Source organism: Penaeus vannamei, chromosome 34, assembly GCF_042767895.1.
Source record: "Penaeus vannamei isolate JL-2024 chromosome 34, ASM4276789v1, whole genome shotgun sequence".
NCBI lineage: Eukaryota > Metazoa > Arthropoda > Malacostraca > Decapoda > Penaeidae > Penaeus > Penaeus vannamei.
In genome coordinates, this window is record NC_091582.1 from 23,406,276 (window position 1) to 23,416,275 (window position 10,000).

The window sequence follows — 10,000 nt, forward strand, 5'->3', positions numbered from 1 at the left end:
TTATAATTTTGCTTATAAATCTTGCTTTGGTCTTTGGTAACTGAAGTGTAAACATTGTATGGCAAGTATCATAATGAAATCATCTGTAACAGTTTTTTTTTAATCTATGATGGGTGCATGCTATCTGATTCTCTATTTCTATAAGAACTGATATTACCCTTGGTGTTAATGCAATGATTGTTGTTATTATCATCATTATTGTAATCATTATCATTGTTGTTGTTAGAATTATCCTTATTGGTATTAGTAGTATTGTTATTATGATTATCATGGTCATAATTAGTAGTTGTTATTATTATTATTATTATTGTTATCATTATCGTTATCATGATTATTATTATCATCATTGGTTTTATTATCATCATCCTCACGTTATTTGTCATAATTATCATCATTATCACTCTCACCATCACCACCATTCACACAACTGCAATTCATTCATCACCAAAATAACACCATTATAATGATACTATTACAACCACTACAATGGAGTTGCCAGCAAACCACACTCGCTCAGTCCTGAAAGAAGAAATCCTGTGCAGTTATCCTTATAAGAATATGCTTTCATAGTGTGCCTGATCTCATTTACCAGGCTATGTTGGTTTCGGTATGTTGGCTATGTGCACATGGCGTGTCTCGCTGGGTGTAACTCCAGGGTCGTGGTTTTGCTTCTTTGCTCTCAGGTTAAACTCTTGATTTTTTTTTTTGTAGTTTTTTGATTGATACTATTATCAATAAGGATATTTATTTATTCATTCTGTGTTCGTTTATTACGACTCATCATAGCGCAATTACGATTATTCATTAGCATCATCACCTTCTAATTAATTGATACTACTACTAATAAGGATATTTATTTATACATTCTGTGTTCGTTTATTACGACTCATCATAGCGCAATTATGATTATTCATTAGCATCACCTTCTAATTACCATTCTCATAGTTAAAGATTACACGTTTTATCAAGTTTCTTGGTGTAATTACTAATAGTACCGCTTAAAAGATATAAAAATTATTTCTATCAATCACTGTCATCATCATCGTCATCATGATTATCGTTGTTAAGATTATATTTCTCTCAATTATGTAAATTATGTAAAAAAAATAGATCTATTAAAAAAAAGACTGTCGAGTATAGTGGTTACAAAGTCTAATCCTAAGCGGAAATTGCAATTAACATCAGATACACATTTTCATATCTCTTATATTAACAATGTCTTCCTTTGTCACTTTCACTTCCCTACCTTTTATTAATTCGCATCAGGTATCTTCTCAAACCAAATTGACTGAAAGGTGATCATTTCTCCACGGTCAGCAAGGATCAAGTCCCCGTATCTGTTTATAGAGGGATCAACCTTGTTGGTCGACGTCATTTGGAGAAATGCCAAGTACCCTGGCATTGGAGAAGACGGGGGGGGGGGGGAGTGGGCATGGTCCGGGGGGTATCATCAAAGAAGGTGTTTGTTCGTCGAGATCTGAAAGCGGTTGGTGTGGCATTCATTCGATAGATTTGTGCTTTTTTCTTTTTAATTGGTGATTAAAAAAAAAGAATGAACGTTTTTTTCCTTTCTTTATTTTTCATTTATCTTTTTTTTTTTCCTAATTTATGTGTATTACTTCACGTTCTTGCAAAACCTCCACGCGTCTTTCCTTTAAATATTCTATTTAAAAAAATTATATTCTCAGTTCACGAAAGAAAAACAACCGACAGCTAATCAATCTCCTTCCTTAATCTAATTTTTCATTCTTAATTCCATGAAAAAAATTGCAGAATCGAGTGTGTCTTATTTATAGACATGAGGTAGAGAGAAAAGCTGTTCTTAATCGAAGCGTAAAGTACATGTAGCCAATCAAGTACCATGAGCAGATTATTCTCACGGTAGAATATACGTTTAATTTTGTCTTGCATTATTCAGAATATAAATAGACGGATAGTGAGAGAGAGGGAGAGGGAGGGGGAGGAGGAGGGAGAGGGAAGAGAGGGAGAGGGAGAGGGAGAGAGAGAGGGAGAGGGAGAGGGAAAGGGAGAGGGAGAGGGAGAGGGAGAGGGAGAGGGAGAGAGATGGATAGATAGATAGATAGAGAGAGAGAGAGAGAGAGAGAGAGAGAGAGAGAGAGAGAGAGAGAGAGAGAGAGAGAGAGAGAGAGAGAGAGAGAGAGAGAGAGAGAGAGAGAGAGAGATTGATAGATGGACAGACAGACAGATGAAGGGACGGCTAGAGAGAGATAGGTAGACAGATGAATTGAAAAGGAAAGTGAACTAAAAAGATAACTGAATAAAATTAGGTATATATTCGCATGTTGGCGCTGTGACCTACTCACAATCGCTTCCATCGAAATAAGGAAATATAACGTCACAGCGAATTCTCATAAAACAAACGAAAGTGAGGAAATGAATTAAAACAACAAACCTAACTTAAAACGAGAAAAACAATCGGAAGATCAGGATTCCCACTTGAACAGGAAGCCTCGTCCTGTGAAAACGTTCATGAAGTGATGTTATGAGACAGGATGTACCTATGTACGCAAAACGTTTGTAGCCGATGAAGAATTTCCATTTATGGATATCAAAAGAAGGTAGAAGGGACTATGCTTGTATTTTTATATTGAAATGACGTAAAGAGATGTACTATTACTTGATTGATATTAAAAGATTATGACATGTAGTTATTTTTATTGCTTTAGAGTAGATTGTGAGTTAATACACTGAAGGACACGTTTGTAGGCATATCTATGACATTTTTATCATTGTATATTTGATTACAGTTTATATAGTTGGATAATCCTACTCCTCTTTTATTTCAATATTAGTCTGATAACGTTTTTTTTCTTCATCCTTATGATTTTACGTAGAAAAAATATATGAAATTTATCAAACAATTAAACATGCATACGAACAGATACATTAATAGAAATACATATAAATAAGAGAGGAAGGAAAGAAAGTACTCAGTCTCCGGAAACTTAAACATTCACACATGGAAACTTCAGGTCATGACGCTCTGAATCATCCATTTTCCCAATTCTGAAGAATGATAAGGGTGTAGGGTGAAGTAGGGGACAGTACAAAAGTTCTTCCGCATATTTAGGTCAGGGTCAGGTGAATCCACGGTGTTAGGAAGTGATCAGTTTGCCAACGGAAAAGAGGATGGTTAACCTGACGGAAGGCTGTTAAGACCCATTTTAAGGGGTTTTCTTTCTTTCTTTATTTTTTTTATTTTTTTTGGATTCCTGTTGTTTCTGTTTTTCTCTGGTCTTCATTTGGTCTCTTTGTATGTATTTATCTATATATATTCTGCATTGTATTGGATGTAGTCTCTCTCTCTCTCTCTCTCTCTCTCTCTCTCTCTCTCTCTCTCTCTCTCTCTCTCTCTCTCTCTCTCTCTCTCTCTCTCTCCCTCCTTCCCTTTTTGTCGAGTTTTCCGTTGATATAAAAAAAAAAAGTTAAATCACCGATCTTTGGGGCGATTTGGAGTGTTGCCAAAGAATGTTCAGTACACGGAAGTATCACCAGACAATAATAATGAGAAGAGGAAGTCGAATGGAGGCGTATATTATGAAATAGAAGATGGCTTACATAAATAACACATGAATTGATGTAGGTGAGAGATTGTTGGGGAATCATTCCATAAATAGCTAGGTGGATTTATGATCACTGTTTTACTATGGGAGAGCAGGACTGTGATTTGAGAGGAAGAGGAAGAGTGAGATAGAGAGAGAGAGAGAGAGAGAGAGAGAGAAGGGTAGAGAAAGAGAGCAAGAATCACCAGGAAACAGAGAGAGAGAGAGTGAGTTACCAAGAAACAGAGAGAGGAGAGCAAGAATCGCCAAGAAACAGAGAGAGAGAGAGAGTCACCAAGCAACGCAAAGAGAGAGAGAGTCACCAAGAAACAGAGAGAGAGAGAGAGAGAGAGAATCACCAAGGGACAGAGACAGAGAGAGAGAGAGAGAGTCACCAAGAACGAGAGAGGGAGAGAGAAAGGGGAGGGGAGACGGCCAAAATAAGTGTGGCAGATTAGAATGTGGGAACGTGCGAGAATGGCACGCTGTTTGTACCGTACGTATGGTTAAACCTTCACGACGTAAACAGTAGATAGATAAATGCCATAGATATGATAAAAGTTGGAAAAAGACGCTAATTGCATAAAAACTAAATACAAAAATAGAAGAAAAAAAGTTGAACAATGATGAATTAGCAAGAATTTTGAAGAAAAACGGATAGCTGAGACATGAAAAATCAAGAATACATCTTAGAAATAGATTTTTTTCCGATAAAGTATTACAAGAAAAATAATGACCATTCAAGGGATGATAAATATTTACAAGAAAAAAAAAACGGATATGACATTTCCGTTGTCAAATAACCACTAAATATTTAATTTGTTTATTTGAACACCCGAAAAGTGAAAGTTCTTGCCATGATATATTATATTCAAGTCGATGAAATAGCTATAATCTAAGAATTTTAACTTTTTATTCTTTTATTTTTTTACCCGCTATTTTGTTTTCATGTGAGTGAAGTCGTATTTCAAAATGCATAACGAACGGTTTTATCATTGTATATTAAGTCAAAAGTTAGTCCACATGCATTTTGTTTACAATGTGACTAAGTCTCGAAGGTTCCGGTATATGCTTAACCACAGACAAGATTTTCAGAGAGAGAGAGAGTGAGAGAGAGAGAGAGAGAGAGAGAGAGAGAGAGAGAGAGAGAGAGAGAGAGAGAGAGAGAGAGAGAGAGAGAGAGAGAGAAATAGGTACCCAGCAGAATTTTCAATGAGGTCTTTGACACCTCTTTTGAACTCTTTTTACCTTTGTGTTTTGGCAGTGAACTTATATCGGACATTGCTGAACTGTTCACGCTGAAATAGGAATTTCTTGAGTCAAAATTTTAAGAAAGTGGGCATTCCCCTTGTGTTTTCCTAACCTTAAGTAGGTGAACCTAAGGTATTTGGACCTAAAGTAGATTAATTTTCTGCGTAAAGCAATCCCCATCTGATATCTTTTGTTTTCATCTTGTTGAAAAGAAAATGTCCGTCAAAATAATGCCGCGTACAGTTCATTACGGATAGGAAGATCTACAAATTTGTTGGAAAAATTACTGATAGGCTTGATTTCGGGTTGGCATCTCTGTACACGGAGAAACTGATTAAATGTCTTCTGATTTTTGTTATCATCCGTTGGTGCGACTTTACCCACAATTCATTTCAAAAACACATTGGCGTGTATATTCATTAATGTGCCTTCTTATACGTAAAATATCATAACATATCGAATCAAAACAAACGAAGCTTCGAGAATCGATTAAACCGCCAAGCAGGATCAGCTGGTATTATCCGCATCGCTATGGCCGGAATGAGTCACGTCTGCCTCCACGCCGACAGGCCTCTTTAACCCAGTATGACCTTCAGATGCACTCTAACCATGAAAAACGAAAAAAGAAAAAAAGAAAAAGAAAAAAGAAGAGAAAAGAAAGGGAAATGAGTTTCAAGAATGCATTTGACGTCACGGCTGGCAGTGTTACTTGACATAGCTGACAGTAACCTGTGAAGGGTAATTGATATAATGGAGATAGGAAAGGTAAGGGGATTAATAGATATGTAAGATTTCAAGTCTATATGCAAGTTGATATGGGTGGAAGGTAGGGAGAGATGGTTGGTTATAAAGAGATAAGACATTGATAAGCTGATAAGATGAGAGAAAGAGAGCACTAGAAAGAAAAATATAGAGGGAGATATAGATAGATGGATAGATAGATAGATAGATAGATAGATAGATAGATAGATAGATAGAGAGAGAGAGAGAGAGAGAGAGAGAGAGAGAGAGAGAGAGAGAGAGAGAAGGTCGATGTAAAGATGGCGGAGACAGACAAAATTTAATGAAATATCTACAGACCAATCAAAATATAACATCAAGCAACAATCTAAGAGCAAACTGTTGATGAAACATGATTTCTCTCTTATTCATTTATCACTGAAGACCTCCACACAGAAGACATGGATTCAAACTGAGAGAGGGAGCGTACGTGCAAACCTCCTCGACTCGTCACTCCGGTAAAAAGAAAAGAAAAAAACGTAATAATATCTTAGTGTGATTGTCCTTTTTAAGCTGTCATTTTCGATGTGAAACGCTGATGGTATATACCTCGAGGCACTCAGGCAACAAGTTGTCATCTGTTTTTTCTTTTCTTTATTATTTTTTTTCTCTTTTTATCACCCCGTGGCTGCCTGTGAGTGTCACTGTGTATGTGTCCGCGCGCCTCTCTGTCTGTCTGTCTGTCTCTGTCTCTCTTTCTCTTTCCCTCCCCTCCTCCACCCCCCCCCCTCTCTCTCTCTCTTTCTCTTTCTCTCTCTTTCTCTCTTTCTCTCTCTCTCTCTCTCTCTCTCTCTCTCTCTCTCTCTCTCTCTCTCTCTCTCTCTCTCTCTCTCTCTCTCTCTCTCTCTCTCTCTCTCTATTTACCCCCAACCCCATCTCCGTAACTTGAATTTCTGGCTCATGCTATCTGTAATCTTGTCATTATTTGATAATCACTTCTCTCTCGACATCCCTCTCTAAATCATTATTTCATGTGCTTAAATAGCTTTTATCATTACATTCTTTCTTTTCATAATTCTCTTTTTTGTCAGTTTCGTCTATTTCCTATGAACACTTGTTTAAGACTCAGGCTTGAAGATAAGCGCTCCCGTGCATGCTTCCTGTCTTTATTTTGTTGTTGGTGGTGTGTTTCATTAATTTGAATTTAGAAAGAAAAGGGATAATCTTGCATGGTAAATCTGTAAAAAAAGGAAGTTTCTTCTTTTCTGATTGGTATCAAGAAGATAATATAACGTCAGTTTGGGCATTTTAAGATGGGCTTGTGTAATCTACGGATTCTTTTTTTTTTTTGGTCATGTAGAGATGTTTCAGTTTTTATCGTGCGAGGTTGTTACTCTGTGTATGGGACAAAAGGTTAATTACGTGTCATGGAAAGAAATTTGAATCGAGTTCTTACTGTTTTATAAAATCTTAATAGTAATTCCCATGATGAATTATTTTGCCGCCTGACACTGTTTTTTCCCATAACATTTCGTAGCTTTACGGTCAAGTAACGATCAGATAAGATGTAGATTATCAGAATTATAACTATGCCATTGATACAGAATCGAGATGAACAACACTCGTTTTGTCAGACTGAAATCAAACCCCCAAAACACGTAGAGGAAATTGTTAATCTGTAAGATCATCCCTCCTATCTCAGAGACGTGAATAACCTCACGTGGATTTTTCTCTTCCATTGCTCATGAGATGCCATGTTCTTATTGATGTATTTTGCTATTTTCTTCTGGAATATGTGTAGGCGTGATTTGTATAAAACCTGAAGCAAATATAGCTATACGATCATATCTGTACTTAAAAGCAGAGTGAATGAGGTGTATTTTTTCGATAAGCCGACACGAAATTGTTGCACTAGAGAACCGTACATATTGCATCATACACAAAGGCAGCGCTCGATAACTAATTTCTACAAACGTTGGGACAAAATGCCGGAAACAGATAGTTCTTATAGGATAAAAACATCAAGTTATCTATCACGATTTTTTGCTAAACTCTGATACAAGGTCTGTGCGCTACAAACTCCCTCATTCAGGAGGCGTAAGGAAAGACCTAAAGGGTAAATGGGACCTCGCAACTCCGAGATTGTCATGCGCAGAGGCTTAGTATCGTACCTCCAGTACAAGGTCACCTTCAGTGTCCTCTCGCACATCGTCTAAGGTAGGTCAACGTCCCAACCTCCTTTATTATTCGTTAGATAAGCTAGGGCAAGCACCATAAACCGTAGGAAATAAGCCGGGGTCAGCGTCAGAAGGAGCCGCAGAGGCCGAGGGCGTCCGAGCAGCTGATTGGAGAGCAGACGACGCGCCCGGATATCTCGCGCAGGCTGGACGCGGGCAGCCAAGATTATAAATAGATCTCCTGGCCATTTCTGCCGGGTTTGTGAGTGAGGCCTGAGCCTTCGTGAAGAAGGTAAGTCAAGCAGGCACTCCAGGCTCGGAGTTTTGTAATATACGAGATTTCTGGGGTGTTTTTGGAGTGAAATAGGCGCGGTGGGGATGCGGTGTTGCTGGGCTGGCAAGGTCACGAAAGGTGACTTTGACAAGGTTTTATCCTCAGTTTTAGTAAGTGACATCTACTGGGAGAAACACCTTGGCAATGTGTGCAGCAGCTGAACGTTGACAGATGATGAAATAGGATGATAAGGCTGCGGTTTGAGTCTACGTGACCCGCGACATAGGCCTATGTCAAGGTCGGTGAGCCTCTTTAAATTCGAGATAAGGTCGAGCCTCAGAGGTTTCGCGGGAGCTGTCTCAAGGGCGTTCCTTTTTTGCCATGGTTTTATAAATAATTCGTAGGGATTAAGTAATATTCGCTGTTGCTAAGCACTGTATGTCAACAAAAAGGGACAATAGCCTAGTGACATCCCCTAAAAAGAGAGTATTATGAGGACTCAATTGGTCCATCTATTTCGTCAACTAGCTTAAGCAGATGTGAGTGGAATTTCATAACAGAAAGTATGTCTTTTTTCACCTTTTTTACAAGAACAGTCATGAGGCTTGTGCCCTTTGTGTCCTCTGAGAGGTTATTGATCTTGGTAGAAGGTGACCTCTGGGACTTGAAGGGTGTGCGAAGGGGACATGGGTCAGGGTTACTTGCATGAGGAAAGTTAGTCACTGCTTTGCCTTGACGTCATAGGTGCTGCAGCCTCCACCGAGAGGCCTCTTGGGGGTACACAGATTTGTAGGAGTGCAGACTTGTTTGAGATAATAAAGTGGATTATAGTGAAATAAGGAAAAGTTGTGCTGGAACTCTGCCGAGGTTGATATTTGTATACCCTCGAGTGACTGTATCGAAAAACTGTGGGTTTCGTATGTCCCTGGGAAGGTTCCCTAGCAGTGATTGGAGGCACTGAGGGTAAAGTAAAAAGGCATCTGCAAGTGCTGCTTGGTCATGGCTTGGTTTGTAGAAATTGGGTAGAAAGAGAACATTAATGCTTTTTGCTTAATAATTATGCTAAGTATTTTTTTTTTTCATAAGTTGGTATCTTTCAATTATGTTTTGTGTTATGTTAATTTGTAGTTGATATAAGGGTTAACTGCAGATTATTATTATTAATTTTAGATTATACTAAGTTTGTACTTTTCTGTCTCAGTCCCATTATAAACTATCATGTTCAAAATTTGTGAAAAGGATTTTTAATGTTCATATGAGTGTTGAGTATAACTGGCTAGTATATTTACCTCAAAACCATTCCCTTGTATTTAAATTTTAAGTGGTTATTGTACTGTATAAACTTCATTATATAGACTTTTTGTTGTAAGTTACATCAGCTGTACTGAAGAATGTCTGTTTGCAGTAAATTGTTCAGTAAATAATTAGAAAAGGTCCTAATGGCTCCTGCTGATTCCACAGTTTTCACGCCTTTTAGTGCTCCAGAAAAAGCTATGAGATCGGCACCAAGTGTGTTCTGGCAGACTATCTTAGGAGACCTCTTTCGCACTTTATCTTATGAGTGTGTCTAAATTTGATCTTAGCAGAGTATATGTGGCAAAGGTTTGATAGTCATGCTGAAGAGCAGTATGTCGAAGGTGCAGGAGTGGCTTTTATATGGCACCACTATCATGTTGGACTTAAGGTAGTATGCTATATCAGGTCACTGCAAGTATGATAATGAGAGAAGCTATTGAAATCCATTGATGGTGCTTTGGGAGTATTTAATAATTGTTTTGTTATTCAGTTTTTGTTTAGAATTTGAGTATTGAAAATAAAGATCATATTTACAAATTGTGAAAGAACAGTCCTTGTTGCCTTTAGCAGACATCTTTTGTTGCAATATGCACTTGTATGATTACCTACATGAGCAAGCACTCACAGCCACCGCTACAGCCTTACCCACCCACACCTACAGACCTACATATATGCATATATCCACACATACCCAAACAGACCCACACAAACATCTACCT

At 37.9% G+C, this 10,000-nt stretch overlaps 1 protein-coding gene across 24 annotated transcripts in view; it reads left to right on the forward strand.

Moving 5' to 3' along the window:
• The window catches only part of Pfk (ATP-dependent 6-phosphofructokinase), a 54,694-nt gene that overhangs the window by 845 nt on the left and 43,849 nt on the right, over positions 1-10,000 (forward strand). For 11 of the 24 annotated variants that reach the window (XM_070113286.1, XM_070113284.1, XM_070113290.1 and 8 more), the window contains exon 1: positions 7,875-8,003. The exons of 1 other annotated variant lie outside the window; for it this stretch is intronic. The gene's annotated coding sequence lies outside the window, so the exon portion shown is untranslated. Of the gene's footprint in view, positions 1-7,648; positions 7,752-7,862; positions 8,004-8,149; positions 8,284-8,702; positions 8,949-10,000 lie in introns of those variants that run through there. 12 more of the 24 variants (XM_070113283.1, XM_070113294.1, XM_070113297.1 and 9 more) reach the window with 6 other exon arrangements.